Source organism: Coloeus monedula (assembly GCF_965178545.1).
Source record: "Coloeus monedula genome assembly, chromosome: 19".
In the NCBI taxonomy this organism is placed as follows: Eukaryota; Metazoa; Chordata; class Aves; order Passeriformes; family Corvidae; genus Coloeus; species Coloeus monedula.
In genome coordinates, this window is record NC_138799.1 from 10966231 (window position 1) to 10983730 (window position 17500).

Here is a 17500-nt window from a genome sequence, read left to right on the forward strand (position 1 = left end):
AGCTACACCCACTTCCCTGCTCCCTCCTTCCTCCTGGCTGTGCTGTTTTCTGACTGAAACCATAAAACTTCAGTGGGAAGTGGGATTTGGGAGGGGAATCCCGAGGGCTGAACAGCTCCTTCCTTAGGGCAGGTGAGCGGGAGACCCGGCCAGCGCTGGAGCCCAGCAGTGCCCAGCCTTCCTCCCTCCACGCTCCTCCTCCTCTCCCAGCTCCCTCCGGTGCCTTGGGCAGGATCCAGGCCCAGAGCCTGCAGGGAGAACTCCCAGTGGATGAGATCTGCATCTCCTTTAATTAAATTATTCCTCTGGGGTTAAACGAGAGGCTCTGCCCAGCCCAGGCTGCGGCAGTGCAGCACCGAGCCCGGAGCCCGCTGGGTTTTCCCTCCCCAGTTGGACTCGGGAGCTGGAGGAGAGGCTGACTCCACATCCAGGGGGTGCTCAGAGGAGCTGGAGACCTCTGGATATGGACAGAGAGGATGGGTGAAAACACAGGGTGGAGATCCATGTGCAGCCCAGGTGACCCAGTGCATTCCCAGCACGGGGATGCTGAGGGAAGGAGCCGTGTGGGGAACAGCCCCTGTGGTTTCCCAGCTTTGTGGGCTCCTCCAGGCTGTCCCCAGTCCCAAACTGGGATCATCTGGGAGAGAAATCCCGACCCCACTGCAGGTTAAAAGCAGCAGAAATAAGGGGAAAATGGGCCATGTGCCAGCTCCAGCCATTCCAGCCCAAAGCATTCCAGTGAAACCATCCCGCTGAAGGTGGGGATGTCAAACCTGCCCTGGCAGAGGAGGGGGGGCTCTCCCAGCTGCCCCTGGCCCAGCTCCACCAGTTCAGCCTGGCTGAAACCACCGGGAGCCGCGTTTGCCGTGGGTTTGGCCTCTCACAATCAGGGGTTTTGAAATCCTCTCTATCGCAGAGGAACCTCGGCCCTGGCTGAGCCCCAGCTCCCAGCCCCTGGATAAACACGGCCTACCTGGCCTGGGACGTGCCAGAGGCTCGGAGGCACGATCCCTTTGGATAAACATCGCTGCAAAGGCAGCCCTGAGCTGCGGGAACACTCGGAGAACGCTCCGTGCGTGGGGTGAGGTGTTTGGGAACACCGGAGCACCGGGGGATGCTCTCCCTCCCTCCTGCCTGCCCCGGGCTCGGGATTTAAAGGGGATTTGAGGGCCAAGCTCAGCACAAGGCTCGGGAGGAGGAGAAGGAGGATGGTCTGAGCCTTCTGGGGGTCCAGGACAGGAAAGTGGAGACGTCCCCATGTCCCTCAGACCTCTGGGGGAGGCACAAACGAAGCTGGGCAGGCGGGAGAGCCAGGGCTGGGATGCAGGGGGGGATCCAGCCCTTGGAATGGGCACAAAAAGAGCTGCAGGAAAAGCCTCGAGGCAGGGGAAGTTCAGGACTGGGGTCTCACACACTGACCCTGCACCAGGGGCTGGGAATGGATTCAAACTGACAGAGCAGGGTTAGGTGGGATATTAGGAAAAACTTCCCTGGGAGGGTGGAACAGAATTCCCAGAGCAGCTGTGGCTGCCCCTGGATCCCTGGAAATGTCCCAGGCCGGGCTGGACACTGGGGCTTGGAGCAGCCTGGGGCAGGGGGAGGCATCCCTGCCCATGGTGGCACTGGATGGGCTTTAAGGTCCCTCCCAACCCAAACCATTCCAGGACTCCACGATCAGCACTTCCAGGATGAACTATCCTGGCTGGAGCATCCCTGCTGCCCACGGGAACACTCCACGGTGCAGAAGGAGCACAGAAAGGATTCCTGCCCAAACTTCCCGAGCAGGTGCCGCAATCCAGGCTGTGCCAACCTTTCCCAAGGGATTTCCCAGCCCCGTTTTCCCCCTCCTTTCTCCCTCTCCCTGCCCTTGCCCTCCAGCCCTCGGTGTCCCAGCTTCCAGAGGGTTAACAGGTGTGTTCTCCCGCAGGGCTGGGCTCCGTTCCCTCCCTCCTGCCCCTCCATTCCCGGCATGGACTTGGAGACCGGAGGCTCTCCAGATTTAATCTCCAAGACAAACACCCTGGAGCCGGAGCCGGCTCCGTGCGCGCTCAGCCCACGGGCACGGAGGAGCAGGGCCAGGCTCAGGGCTCTGCCCGCCCCTCCTGGGGTCCCTCCTCGCCTCCGTGCCAGGGAGGTGCCCCAGCTTTGCAGAAGGGCTGGCTTGGAGCTGGGAGGGAAGAAATTCCCACCCTGAGAGCCTCTGGGTGGGTTTTTATGGAATGGGAGCAGCTGGAGCTTCCACGGGGGCTGATGGATGCGGGAAAGGGTGGAAGATGAATATTGAAACACCAAATGTGACCCTGAGTGTGGCTCAAGGTGCTGATCCAGTGAAGAACCAGGCGGTTTGTCCCCAAAAGTCACCATTTTATGGCCTTTCCTCCTGAGATCTCAGGAAAACTCTGGAGGAGGAGGTTTGGGAGCTGCTGGAGGACACCTGACACAAGCCAGGGGTCTGTGCATCCTTCAAGGTCATTGTCATGACAAAGGTTTAACTCTCACATCAGGTCAGAGCCCAGCATTCCAGAGAGATCCAGTAACACCTGGATGCTCCCGTTGGGAAGAGGAAGGAAAAGGTCTCCAGGCTATTTGGAGGCTCCCATGAAACACCTGCACATTTCGGTGGGAAGTTGGGAGATTGGGTTCATTCTCCATGGGGAATGGGAGAGCAGAGGCAGCCAGCAGGAGCTGGGCTCAGCCCTGGAGCTGTGGGCAACCCCAAAATCCACCTTCCATCCTTAAAACCTGCAGAAAGACCCTGGTGGGCGGGAATTGGGTCCAGTCTGGACATTGAACTTATTTCACCCTGAGAGATGCATTTTCCTGGGATGTTGTGGGATTTCCAGGAGAGAAGAACTCTCCCAAGCAAACTGAGAACTGAATTAGCTCCGAATGGAGCTCGGATCAGCTGGATCTGGGATCACCTGGGATCTGCCCGCTCCCCGGCTCTAAAATCGCTCTCTGAGGATGGTGGCTGCATTGGCCACCCCACACCGATGTTTCCATGAAAAAGCCTCTTCCCTAAAACCTGGGGGAGCAATAAAAGTATAAATAGAGCTGCAGGCACCACCAAACGGGGCTTTTGAAGTGGAGTTATTTTTTCCCTGCGCTCTGCAGGGTGGGATTTAAGGATGAAGGGAGGAGGAGGAGGAGGATGAATCTGAGCTGCTCTGTCCAAACACCCCACAGAGCTTTGGTGGTCCCCCAGAGCCCCCAAATTAATCACCTGGCCCCATCTTTCATGTGCCACCCACGGGAATGCATCCAGCACTTCTCCCCAGCTGCAGCCACTGGCTCCCAGCACTCCAAAATCCCAGCCCAGCTCCCTCCACCCAGATATTTCTCAATATTTGCCTTTGAGATATCTTTTGATATCTAAAGGTGGCCACAGCCCCGTCCCTGAGCTCGCTGGTGGTCCCAAAATGAGCAGCCAGAGGATCTCAGCTCGACCGTGGCCAGGTCCTTGTGGGCAGCCGCAAACCCTTCAAAGGAGCCCGGGAACAGGGAGGCTCCAGTTCCCTGCGGCCCCTCCGGCCACCGAACCCCTCCAGGCCACCCCACCCAGGGGACGCTGCTCAAAGTGAGCTCAGTGTGCCCAAAACCCCGGCCAGGCAGGGGCTGGGCAGGCGGCAGAGGGGGGAAGGAGGGAAAGCCGCAGGTCCTGTGCGGCATCCCAGGCACGAGGTCAGCGAGCTCCCTGCGCTCCGGCCAAGGGAAGAGGATTTTTCCTGGATGGGGCCATTCCCTGCACACATTCCCGCTCCAGGCCAGGAGAGGGACAAAGGGGACACTGTCCCTTCACTGCCACCTCGCCAGGAAAGAGGGGACAGCCCAAACCGCTCTGTCACCCCACCAGGTGTGCCCTGGGGACAGGGGGGGACCCCTGCTCATGGACCAAACACCTCCTGTGGGTTTTCCCCTCCTCTCTGGGATTGAGCTGCCCCCAGGCTCCGGGAGGGATGGGATGGGCTGGGGAAATGAAGGAATTGTGTCTCCTGCAGCCACAGCAGTGACGAGGAACTGCCACTGATGTGCTGGGAGGTCCCGGGATCAGCCCAGCCAGGGGCTCCCGCCAGGCAGGAGGAGGGAGAGCACCTGGGAACTGCCCAGGGACGGAAAAACCCCTCAGGGTTTTACTGTCCCCGTTAATCCGTGATGGAAAAGCCCTCAGCAGACCCTTCCCTCTCACCCACGGGTTTGTTTCATTCCCAAATATTCACTCCAGCGTTTTTGTCCTTTGCACCTTCCTCCACCCCCACCACGGAATTCCCAGGTTTTCATCTGCACAAGGATAAAACTCCACCTCCATTCACTGCTCTGCATCACTGTCCGTGTCACACAAACGGGGAAACCGAGGCACGGGGAAGGGAGCAAATCCAGAGGATTTCCCTAAATCCAGAAAGGCCACAGAGGCCATCGCTCACCCCTCACCCTCATCCCAAGGGAGGGATCTGTTGGAATGTTGGATCAGTTCTTCCCCGATTCCCACAGGCAGAGCTCTCCTGAAGCTTCACCTCATCCCCCGCACAACAGCAATAATAATTAACCTATTAATTAATTGGCTGTTGCAGTGATTCCCTGCTCCTGCTGCTCCCTCAGCCCTTTCTCTCCAGCCAGTTCTTCCCTTTATTTTTGTTCCAGGCAGGAATATCGCCCCTGACACAAACCCCTGGCCAGGAGCAGCAGCGGGATCGGGATGGTTATCCCGGATTCCCCGTGGGAGCAGCCAAGGAACAACACCCCCTCTCCCAAACTGCGCCGGGAGCCAGGAAATTTTGGATTCCAAGATAACAACAGCCCCAAGCTGCTTTTTCCATTTGGAGTCTCAGGAGCCGCTGATCCGGGCAGGAAGTTTGGGAGGACGGAGGGGACAACTCTGCGGTGTTGGAACATCTGCTCTGCAACACCCAGGAGCCCCTCCTGGCCAAAAGCCTCGGGCCTGGAGCACGAGGGGTCTGAAGGATGCTGCAGCTGCTGGGAGGAGGCTGGCTGAGCTCCTGGCATCCCACAGCATCCCGGGAATCTCAGGAAATCGGCACACAGAGCCCGGGATGCCGTCCCAGCGCCGTTACCTGAGGGCCGGGTGGTTTTCGCTGCCTGTTTACAGCCAGAGCCGTGGCAGGCGACAGCCCCAAGTCCTGTTTGCTGGGAAGCAGCAGGGAGAGCCCCACTCCTGCCTGGGAATTCCCCAGCTCCGGGCTCTGGAGCTGGCTGGCAGCAGGAAAACACGGATCAGTCCATGCAGGAACACCCTCATCAAGGCAAAGCCCCCTCACCATCCCTGCTGGAGCCCCTCCTGTGCCCGCAGCTGCTGATTCCAACAGGATTTGCCACCCTCAGGCACTGGAATACCTCATCCCCACGGGAAATGTAGGGAAAGCTCCCTGTCACAAGGCAGAAATCACCCGGAGGTGTCACTGCCCCCTGTCCCTCAGGCTGAGGGGCTTCAGTCCTGCTCCAGGGACAGAGCGGGGCTGGATGTGCAGATCCAGGCCCATTCCCTCCTCACCTCGCATGGATTTTAACACTTCCTGCCAAGGAATTGTGCAGATGTTGGATTCTTGGCAGGAACCTCTTGTGTGCTCCCTGAGGAACTCGGGAAAACCCTTGGGAGCACAGGGACACTTCCCTGTGCCCACAGGGATCCACGCAAGGAATGTCGAGCACGGGAGCAACACCCCGGGGGGAGGCAGAACAAATCCTCCCAGCCACGGGATTCCCAATTCCTGCACTTTGCTTTCCAATGAATTTGGTCCTGGCCCCACACGGGCAGGGCTGAGCCAGAGCCAGAGCATCACCTGGCAGGGATGAAATCCATCCCATGCCTTGGCAGGGTGGATAATCCAAGAAAAAAACTCTCGGAAAGGGGTGCAGGCATGGACACAACATTCCCTCACTGCAGGGCAGCCCCGGCTCACAGGGATTCAGGAACCATGGGAATGAGGAGAAAGGTTCTGGGGTGAGGCTGACTTGGTTTGCACGAGCACAGCTGATTTTCCTGGGAAAACAGCCTGAAAGCCACTGGAGAAGCTGTGCAGGGATAGGAGAGCGGAGGTTTGGAGACACGCTGGGGCTGGGGCTGGGAATGAGCTGCAGGGGATGCCCGGGAGCCGTTCTGGAGCTGAGCTGGGATCGGCTGCTGCCCAGGGCTCATCCCGCATCCCGCAGCCATTCCAGCAGCGCCCTCCCAGCCCCGGGCCACGCCGAGATTCCCAGAGCCGTCGGAAGGGCACAGAACGATCCCAGATTCCCAGAGCCATCGGAAGGGCACAGAACGATCCCGTCCTCATGTCAGGCTCTTGGCAAGCGCCCTCCCCCCGACAGACACATCCTGTTCGTATCCGGCTTGGGAATTCCAGGAACATCTGCAGCTTCCCTCTCCGCAGCTGCGTGTCCGTACCTGCAGCGCCCCGCGGAGCCCTCCCACATCCCACATATCCCACATCCCACATATCCCACACCCAGCGCGGCTGGAGAAGGCAGCGATCCCTCCCCAGCACCGCTGCGACTCCCGCAGGAGCCGAAATGTTCTGTCCCCAGCAAGTCCCGGCGGGGAAATAAATAAATTGGGAATGTCAAAAGCGCTGTTCCATAAAACACCTGGAGAGGCGGGAGAGGAGCAGCACAGGTGGATGTGTGTGTGCGACGCATTCCCAGCTCCTGAGGGAAATCCTGTCCTCTCCAGGAGGAGAATTAGGAAAAGCAGGAGCAGCACCGTGATCCCGACAAGGAGCAGGCAGGGAGGATGCGGCTGGGAATGCAGTGCAGGGGATACGGCTCGGAGCAGAGCAGGGATTTAGGAAAGGGAGCCTGTAAAACACCGCTGATCCCACCCTGAGTGCTCAGCAGCTACAGCAGGAGGGCCCTGCAAGCCCTGCCGGCATTCCAGGAGAAATCTGGGAAGTGGCAGCTCCTGCTGTCCTATCCTGGTGCTATCCCTAGGCAGGAAAAGCTCCCTCAGGAGTGGGACAAGCCCATCCTATTCCAGCCCTGCCATGGGCAGAGACATCTTCCACTATCCCAGGCTGCTCCAAGCCCCGTCCAGCCTGGCCTGGGACACTGCCAGGGACAGCACAGCCACAATTTCTATGATCCCACAACCATTGGCAGGGATGAGCTGCAGCACTGAGGAGCATCGGGGCTGCCCCAGGCATCATCCCCATCCCCATCCCCACCCCCATCCCCATCCCATGGACACGGAGCAGTGCCAGGGCTGGGCATGGAGAGCTGGATTTGGCTCCCAAGGGGGAAAGGAAGGTTTGGCACCTGACCTCTCACTGCTGAACTCATTTGGCTGCTGCAGGGAAATCGGTGGGAATGGGGAGATAAGGGGGAGCTGATGGGATGCACATCCCGGTTCCCAGCTCCCCCCAGGCACCTCTGTGGCTCAGGGGGGCAACTCCTGTTCCTGCACCTCGGGAATGAGCTGAGAGAGGGGGACAAAAGGGACGCTTTGTGGAGAGGCTGAATTAATCCAGCTCCATGCAGAAGGAAATTGGTTCCCTCTGCCAGAAGGAAAACAAAATGGAGCAGGCAGGGAAAGGAGCGGCTCTGCTCCACTCGGAATTCCAGGGGCAAATTCCCCCCAGTGCTGCTGCAGCCAGCGCTGCCCCAAGCGCCACGCCAAGGGCACCGTGTCCTGCCCACAGCCCTTCCAATTAGGATGCCAGGGACAGGGAATGAAAGGGAAGAGAAACTTGGCTTAATTGAGAGGCTGCAGCCAGGCCCTGCTCGCCCGAGATTATCCAGAGGAATGCGAGGCTCCTTTACAGCGGATTCAGCCGCTCGAAACGCAGACGACTAGAGCAGACTCCAGGCGGGACAGGAGAAGGAAAATAAGGACTCATATGACCTGGCTTTAGGCTTGGGATGAGATCTGGTGACTGCCCCAGGAGCGCAGAGCGCTCGCATGCTCCCGCCCCGCTCGGTGTCCTCCTCCAAAAGCATCAATCCCAAGCACGGACCCCGCTCCTCCCGGTCCCCAGGGAACGCCACCCACGCTCCCCCTGCTCCTGCAGCAGCAGCCACCCTGCAGGGACCTCCTGGCCACCCAGGAGAGGGCCGTGTCCTCCGTGCCTGCGCCAGGAGTTCGGGCAGTGCCCGGCCGGGAGGGGCAGCGCTCCCTGCCAGCCCCAGCAGCAAAGGGACACGATCCCAAACTTATCCCACTGCGAAGGGAAGGCAAAAAGCATCTCCCAGCCGGTTTTATTATCCAGCGGGAAAGCTGAGAGCCCTGAGCCGTCCCAGACCTGCCCGTGGGGCTGCAGGAGGCACTCCCTGACTCCTGTATCCATCGAATCTCTGCTGGTTCATTCCCATGGGGGAAAATCCATCCTTGCCATGGACAGGGTATTTCAGAAGAGGCCACTGGGACCTCACAAACCTCCTGCTCCTCCTCCAGCGCCAAGGACAGCATCCATCAGTATCTACAACCCCTCCTCAGGTTTCAAGTCCACCAGATTTTATCCTTCAGGAAAAAATCCCAACCTTCAGAGAGCCAGAGGGAGCAGCACACCATAAACCAGCAGCACCAAAATCTTGCAAAACTGCATTTTATGGAATCACAGAATGGTTTGGGATGGAATGGACCTTAAAATTAATCCAGTGCCACCCCCTGCCATGGGCAGGGACACCTTCCACTATCCCAGGCTGCTCCAAGCTCTGACCAACTGACCTTGGACACTTCCAGGGATGGGGCAGCCACAACCTGTCCTGCATGGAGGATTAAACCCGGCTTAAGCTCCTGGTCAAGGGCAAGGCCAGGCCCCAGGAATGAGCAGGACTTCAAGGTGGACACACCTGGGGCCACCACAACCTCATGGCTCCCATCCCACAGGGCTGTCCCTGCTCCCCCCAGGCCCAGCAGGGATCAGCACACGGATAAAGAGTCTCAGAACCTCACCCACCTCACAGCCCCTTCCCAAAGCTCCCCCACAGGGAGCTGCTGGGCAGCGCCCTCAAGGTGCTCACAACAAACCTGGGGGCTCCAGGATTCCCCCGGATCCAAAGAAAAGAAGGAAAAGGTTAAACAAGCAGAGAAAGCAACGGCGGCTCCATCCAAGAGCAACAGCGTTTGGCAACTTGGTTTGGAAAAATTCATAATTCTGCAAAATTTCAACAGCGGGGAAGTGGATGGGGAGAGGGGGGAAAGGCAGCCTGGAAATTCAGAAACCCCTTCAAATTCTCCCCCCAACCCAACCCCAAGCAAGGCTGGGAAATAAGGAGCAACACAACACGTTGTTGATGACTTTTCCATTAAATCCACGCTCTAAACCCGCTCTTTGTATCCCAACCTTTACTTGCAGCTCAGCAGGCCCCACTCCTTCCCCCCCCCTTTCCCTCCTTTTTAATAATAATAATAATAAAAAAAAAAAAGCTGTATGACTTTAATTAAATGCACTTATTAAAGGGTGAGCTGTGTGCAGAGCTGGGGTTGTGCTGCAGGCACATTTTCCAGGGAGCTGCCGAGCGTCTGCATCCGCCCGCCCCGGGCCCTTTTTAATGCCCAAATAAATCCCCACCTGAGGTGCTGACAGCTTTTTATGCACTGAGGCAGCCAAGAAAGTAAACACAGGGGCAGAGTTTTAACCTCTTGCAGGCACAGAAACTCCCCCCAGCCGGGCCAGGCTCAGGTGGGAAGGACCAGCAGCAAAAGCGTCCCCCCAGTGTCCTCCCAGTGTCCTCCCAGTGTCCTCCCAGTGTCCCCAGGGCTCAGCTGGGCCATTCCAGCCTCTCCCAGCCTTGTCAGCTCAGGGAGCAATCAGAAGGAGCAGTAAATAATCATAAAGAAATGTTAATGAAGTCACAGGGCCATGAGGATGCTCCAAGGGGATGGAGCAGCTCTGGAGACTGGGAGAATTCACCTGGAGATGGGAGAGCTCCAGGGAGACTTCAGAGCCCCTTCCAGAGCCTGAAGGGAGCTTATAAAAAACAGGGAAAGCAGAGCCATGGAGCAGCTGGAGAGCCAGGGCTGTGCCAGAGCCCGGGGAACAACCCCAATCCCTGTCCCCAGGGCCAGCAAGGCTGACAGGACACAGGGAACGGCTTCCCACTGCCAGAGGGCAGGGAGAGCTGGGATGCTGGCGAAGAATTCCTGGCTATGAGGGTGGGGAGGCGCTGGAATAGAATTCCCAGAGCAGCTGTGGCTGCCCCTGGATCCCTGGCAGTGCCCAAGGCCAGGCTGGATGGAGCCTGGAGCAGCCTGGGATGGTGGGAGGTGTCCATGGCACGGGATGGATCCATGGACCGGAGGGGATTTAAGGTCCTTTCCAAGCCAAAGCATTCCACAATTCCGTGATAACAGGAAAGCGCTGCCTGTCCCAGCAACACCGGAGAGGTGTCAAGTGATGGAAAACATCCTTTCCCTGTGGGAGCCTCCCAGCAGTGCCCTGAGGGTTGGAGTTCCTGGGATGCCACGCTGGGCACGACTCCACAACATCTCCACATTATCCAGGATTTGCATCCCTGTTCCCAAAGCCAAGCCCAGGGTTTGCGTTTTCCATTGCCAGTGGGGGAGCAAAGATGGAGCAGATAATGGACAGACTCCAGAGGAATCCAGGGAGGGAGGAAAGAAAAGGAACCAAACCTACAAAGATGCTGCCCGTGGCATCCCCCTTTTCCAGAGCTGGAGCAGGAGTTCCACCAGAGCTGCCACACTTGGAAATGGCAACTTGGAATTCCACGGCACCAAATGTTGCCCGATTCCCAAAGCTCCCAGCGCAATTAACAGCCACTAATTAACTCCGTGTGCTCAGGCCCTGCCAAAGCCGAGCTGGGCTCCTCAGAGCTCGGCTGCCAAAAGCAGCGGCACATCCCAGATCCAGGGGATGCAGGAAGCTCCTCCCGGGGATCCAAGGATGCTGCAGCCACCTCCTTCTCCAAGGAGACTCCAGGACCAAGAGCAGCATCCCAATCTCCCGGATGAGGAATTCTCTGCCAAAATAAAGGATTCCCACAAAGCTGCTGGTCAGCGCTGGGATGGGCCAGCTGGGCACCGCGTCCCCTCCTGCTGCAGACCCCAGTTCCTGGGAGCTGGGCAGAGGCTGCAGCACGGCCAGGGAGCCTCAGCCTCCGCTCCAAAGGCTCAGGAAAAGCTGGGATCCTTCAGGATGTCCTGTAGAGCACCGAGACCCGGACAAACCCCGTGAGTCCCTTCCAAGCCAGGATATTCTGGGATCCTCTGGCCCCTCCGGTCCCAGCCACGAGCGGCAAACAGCAGAATTCCCAATCCCGCCCGGAACAACGCTTTGCATGGCTTCTTTTGATAATTTTTGGGGGAATTTGCAGCCACCCAGCCCAGCCCAGCCTCCAGTGGGTCACTGGGGCAGCGTGTGGGTCACTGGGGCAGCGCGTGGGGGGCCGGGCTCCAGCAGGAACACCCCTCTTGTCTGGAAAAATTACAGCTTCGGCCGCTGCTCCCACATCTGACAAGACGCCGCATGCTCTGCTAATCCTCGCCGGAGATTAACTTCTGATTTAGGATTCCTGCCTCTCCATGTGGCAATTAGCACAGGGTGCTGCTGCTGGGGTTTCATTCCCTTCTTTAAGCTCTTGGCAAGGAGGGAACTTTCCTCGAGCTGGCTGAGCAGGGCTGGCTCCAAGTGGATCTCGTCTCACTTCCCCTCCCTGAGCTGAGAGCCCCGGAGCCTCCGGCACCAGGGGATGTCCCTTGTCCCATCCATCAGCCCACCCTGATGGCACCTAGGCAGCCAGAGGTGCTGCCCACTTCTGGGGAGAGGAAAGGAGAAGATTTGGAATGGATTTGCTGCCAACGGATCCTCACCAAAACCTGCTCCTCCTCCTCTGCCTCAGGATCCCCCAAAATGCCACATTTCACCCCAAAATGGCTGCAGGAACCCTAAAGATCCAACGGGGGATCGAACAGAGATGTGAAAAGCATCAGCTGCTCCAAGAAATCCCAAAAGCCCAAGGAATTCAGTTTCAAAACAGGAAAAATCAAACCTAAACCAAGATTTAGATAGGAAATAATGCCAAATACACGAGGACACGAGTTTTTATGGAAGCCCCAGCCTGGTCCCGTGCAGATCCCAATCCCACACTCCAGGGCAGCTGTTCCCACTCCACAGGCACAGAGTGACTCCAGCAGCACTGGAGCAGCTTGTGGGAAACTCAGGAAAGGATTCCCTGAACAGAGCAAAGACAACTCCTACTGTACACTGAGAAAAAGGGAAAAAGGGGGAAAAAAGGGGGGAAAAAAGTATCGAGTGCCTGGAGCTGTCAGAAAGATTTCTGCAGCTCTGGCAAGACAGACACAACTAATTTAGCACAGCCTGGATGAGGAATATTAAGGAATATTAAGCTGTCAGTCCGGATGATAGGAATTTAATCACCGGGAGCAGATCAAAGCTCGGCAGCACCGTCGGTGGTGGGCCGGACCCAGTGGGATCAGAGAGCCGGGATGTGCAGGGACGAGGGGCAGGAAAAGCCTGTCCGGCAGGAACAGCCCCGCCTGGGATGTCGCTGCCACAGGGATCGTGTCCTGAGGGATCACCCCAGCGCCGCTGCGGGCTGGCCCCGAGGGTGGGAATGCCCTGGAGAGGGACACGAGCCATCGGCATTCCCATGGGGGAGGCACAGAAATCCCTCCCTGTGAGGGAGGCGAGGCCCTGGCACAGCTGGGGCTGCCCCATCCCTGGACGTGTCCCAGGCCAGGCGGGATTGGGATGATCCCAAGCTCCTCCATCCCTCCTGTGCTCAGCCTCTCCCTCACATGCCAGGGCCGGCAGCTTCCCTGTCACCACAGTGCCAAGGATGACCCTTGGTGCCACCTCCCTCGCTGGCAGAGGGGGAACGGCAGCTGGGGAGGGAGAATTCCCAACTGGACCCAGCTGGGAGGAAACTCCCGTTGCTGCGGGGATTTAGCCAGCATTTCCTTGGGATGTTTCAGCCTTTGGCTGCTCCGGTCACTTTTCCTGGGGTTTGCTCAACAGGAGCTGGGAAACAGAATTCCCATGGGATCCGCCCACATCTGGGCCCTGGGAAAACCCAGCCCTCGTTCCTGGGGGCACAAACCCCTCTGGCACTGGGTGGGCACTGGACCAGCCCAATCCCTCCTGCTGCAGACCCTAATTCCTGGGAGCTGGGCAGAGGCTGCAGCATGGCCAGGGAGCCTCAGCCTCCGCTCCAAAGGCTCAGGAAAAGCTGGGATCCTTCGGGATGTCCTGTAGAGCACCGAGACTCGGACAAACCCCGTGAGTCCCTTCCAAGCCGGGATATTCTGGGATCCTCTGGCCCCTCCGGCCCCAGCCACGAGCAGCAAACAGCGGCATTCCCAATCCCGCCCGGAACAACGTTCTGCACGGCTTCTTTTGATAATTTTTGGGGGAATTTGCAGCAACCCAGCCTCCAGCAGCTCCAGAGGCCAGCAGAGCCCCCGGCGCGCTTCCCAATTAATCAGCGCAGCCCTCCCCGATTAGGGAGCGCGGTTACATAAACCTAATTAGCAGGGCTGCGCTTCCAGCACGGCCAGCGGCTCCGCTAATCCGGGATTTGTTCTCCGGGAGCTGATGGAAGCTGGCAGTGCCAGCTCACGTGGCCCAGGGCACGGCGGCCCCGGAGCTCTGTGCCCCCAGGAATGAGGCAGGAGAGGTGAGCCGGGCTGGGGTTTAATCCTCTCAAACAGCCCCAGACAGGATCGGCTGCTGCAAAAAACCCTGGAAAAAACACCCTAAGATTTGGGGAGAAAGGTCAGGATTAGGCTGGAGCAAAGCTGGATCCTTCAGTGCTGACCCAGCTCCACCAGCAGCTTTTTGGGATGGGGGAGAGGTCACAGCCACCCTGCCAGACCCCAAAACGTGCAGCAGCTCTGCTGCATCCCCAAAAGTCCTTCCCAAGGACTCTGGAGCTCGTGCTGTGGGAAAGGGAAGCTCCTGTGCTGCCAACTTCAGCGGCAGCAGGTCTGAGCGAAGCTAATCCCAATCAGGGATCTCCCGGCTAACCCCACACCAGCTGCAGGATTCCCCAGGCACTGGAGGATGGCACCGGCTCGCGGTAATTGGATCACTCCTCCAGCTTCGAAAACCAGGATTACATAAAGGGAAAATAAATCCCGAGACCTGACCACAGAGAAAATCCAGATTCTATTCTTTTTCCTCTCCTTCCTGGCTTTCCAGACTTCAGGGCTGTGTTATCAAAATTGACTTTATCAACTGAAGAGCTGCAAAGTTGCCAAATAAAAAAGGAAAATGGGAGTGCAGAGCACTGAGCTGACACCAAAATCTCCAATTTTAAGCAAAACCACCACCCTAAATCCAGGTCTGGCCTGGGAGAAGCGCCAGCTCTGGCTCCTCTCACCAAGCCCATCCAGAGGGAGCAGAGCAGGGCCTGGCTGGGATGGATTTCTCGGGATTTTCCTGTTCACACTCCCGTCTTGAGCCAAGGGGAGCAGTTCAGTCCCTGGATTGTGGGAGGTGAGGCCAGGACAGCTGCAGCATCCAGAGCTCTGGCAGCAGCCTTCCCTCTGCGGCAATTTGAATTTATAACCCACTCGTGGTAGCTTGGAGAAAGGCAGGAATTGGGCTCCTAATCCCTGAAATTAAAGGGAATCCAGAAATCACAGTTTGGGAGTTTTCTTCCCCCCGAGCTTCCCACAGACAGCTTGGTGCTGCCTTGCCAAAGTCAGCTTTCACACCCAGCCCTAAAGGAGGATTAAATCCCACACTGACACACGGCTTCATCATCCCAGAGGATCCCAAAAATCCCTTTGGCCAGGGAAACTCCCCCTCCTGGAGCGCAGAACTCCGGGAATTTCAACCCTCACATGGATCCTTGCTTAGGAGCAGCTCTGCAGGGCTGATGCTCCCGAGGCCAGAGCGGAGCCAGGGGCGCCTGGACCAGCCCTGGGGACAGGGAAGGGACCAACCCCCTCCTTCCCTCAGGTGAGTCCTTATCAAACCCCCCTCCCCCCCCCGAGGTGAGCCCTTATCAGCCCGCGGCACCACAAAGGGCCATAAAGGGCCGGGAGGTGACAGCTGTGCTCCAGGTGTGCCCCAGGTGGGGCGGGGCCCTTTCATCTCGCCTCAAACCTGGCACAGGCGGTAAAAAAAACCCACCAGGATGGGCTTGGGGGGTTATGGAGACCTTGGGAATGTTTTATTCCCTGGCATCCATCCCTTGGGAGCAAGAGGCAGCTGGGCTGTGCTGGCACTGCCCCATGCCAAGGGATTTAGGATGGCTCCAGGGATGGCATCTCAGCAATGAGAGCCCCGGTGCAGCTCCCAAAGGAAGGACGTGGCTGTGGGGACAGGAAAACACAGGGAAAATAAAGTGGGAACCTCGTTTTGTGGCCAGACTTTTCCTTTTCCCAAACTCCCCGAGGACACGGCACGGTGGGATTCTGCCAGTGGGATTTTCCCAGTGGGATTTTCACCCCAGCCGGGCACATCCCAAGGGCAGAGGTCGCTCCTCACTCCTCCCTTTCAAGCTCCGGCCGCAGGTGCCGGCCGTGCCCACGGGAAGAGCTGTGCCAGCCCCACCAGATGTCACCGCAGGGGTCACCCCGGGGCCGGGGGACCTGTCCTGCCTGGGCAGGAGCTGGCCCTGGCCTTGGGCTGGCAGCAAACACCCCCTTATCTCCCGTCCCTTATCTCGCTGGGCAAACCGGCCCGGACAATGTTTGATTGCCCCGATCCTCGTGGGAAGGGGCAGCCGGGGGAGGCGGGAACTGCAGGGGAATTCCACAACGGGAGATGAAACGGAGCTGGGGAAGCAGCAGGTAAACAGGGAATGGCCTGGTGGGATCAGCTCAGCCAGCAGGAAGGGCTCACACCGTGTCCCAAATCCCAGACAGGGAATGTCCCCGTGGGATCACCTCAGCTCCCTGCAGGAAGGGCTCACACCGTGTCCCAAATCCCAGACAGGGAATATCCCCGTGGGATCACCTCAGCTCCCTGCAGGAAGGGCTCACACCGTGTCCCAAATCCCAGACAGGGAATATCCCCGTGGGATCAGCTCAGCTCCCTGCAGGAAGGGCTCACACCGTGTCCCAAACTCCACAAGCCCCAAACCCAGGATGTCTCCGCTCCCACCTCCCGGGACATGGGAATTCCCGGCTGGAGCAGGGGCTGCTTCTGCACCGACCGGATGGATGCAGAACATCCAGTGCTGGGTCACCATCGCACGGGGCCAACCCGAGACGTCCCTCACTCCTTGGAGGCTTTGCTGAGCCCCTAAAGCCTCTCCCGGTATCTCCTGCAGCCCCAGGGAAGGGCAGGGCACGGGGAGGGCACAGCCCCGGCAGAGCCCCTCTGCCCCTCCCGGTCCCCCCGAGCTGTCCGGAGGCTTTGGAAGCCCTGGCACAGCAGCTCCATCCCAGGGGTGCTGAATCCAGGCTCCGAGGCTGCATCCCACGGCCAGGAATGCGCTGGGAAGGGCCGGGAGCACTCAGGGAAGGTGTTAAAGAGCCCGGCAGTTGTTTATAACCCGCGGGAAGCGGCGATTTCCCCTTGATTACCCCTTAATCCTCCGTGAGCGCCGCTTTACGAGCCGGGGCTCCCGCGGAGCTGCACAAACACCTGGACAGGGAACCCTGGAGCGCAAAAATCCCCCGTCCCCACCTGCCCCGAGCCACCACTCCCAGGGGATCAACCCCCAGGGGCCGTTTTGGGGTCAGACTGGAGGGGATGAGTTAAAAATAAAACTAAGCCAGGCAATGCCCCTGGGCAGGCGGTGTCAAGGTGCTCCCACTCCGGGCTGGAGACGAGCACGGGAGGAGCCCACAGCGGGTGCTGCTCCAAGCGCGATTCCTGCTGCAATCCCTTTTCCGTGCTCCCGACCTGGACGTTCCCAGCGCCACCAGGACGGAACATTTGAGGTTTCCCAGCTCCTTCCCAGCAGCTGCTCCTGGCCTTGGGCTGGCAGAGACCGAGCCAGCCTCTCCCCACCAGCATTCCCACCCGCATGCTCCCGGGCTTCAATTTAAGGAATAAGGAGCGGCCTGTCAGATGCTTTTCCAAAATCTCCTCATCCCGGGCTCCAGGGAAGTTGGATGCAGCCGAGATCCTGTCGGCACATGGGGATGGGGCTGAGGGAGCAGGGCTGGAGATGAGGAACACAGCCAGGGCTTCCAAAGCCCCTGGCAGTGCTCCCTGCTGTCCTGCAAACGCCAACAGCTCCCCAGTCCAGCCAATCCTCCTGGGAGGAGCTTTGGGATTTGGAGAGAGCCAGGTTTAGGAGCATCCTGAGGAGTTTTGGGATTTGGAGAGAGCCAGGTTTAGGAGCATCCTGAGGAGTTTTGGGATTTGGAGAGAGCCAGGTTTAGGAGCATCCAGAGGAGTTTTGGGATTTGGAGAGAGCCAGGTTTAGGAGCATCCAGAGGAGTTTTGGGATTTGGAGAGAGCCAGGTTTAGGAGCACCCGGAGAAGTCCTGGGCAAGCAGGGGGGCTCAGCATGGAGCTCCTTCCCCAAGTGCTGCAAGGGACACCAAAAACCCTCAGCACAAAATGCTCCAGAGCAGCTTTATCCCAGTGCCCGAGCAGGAAAAGCC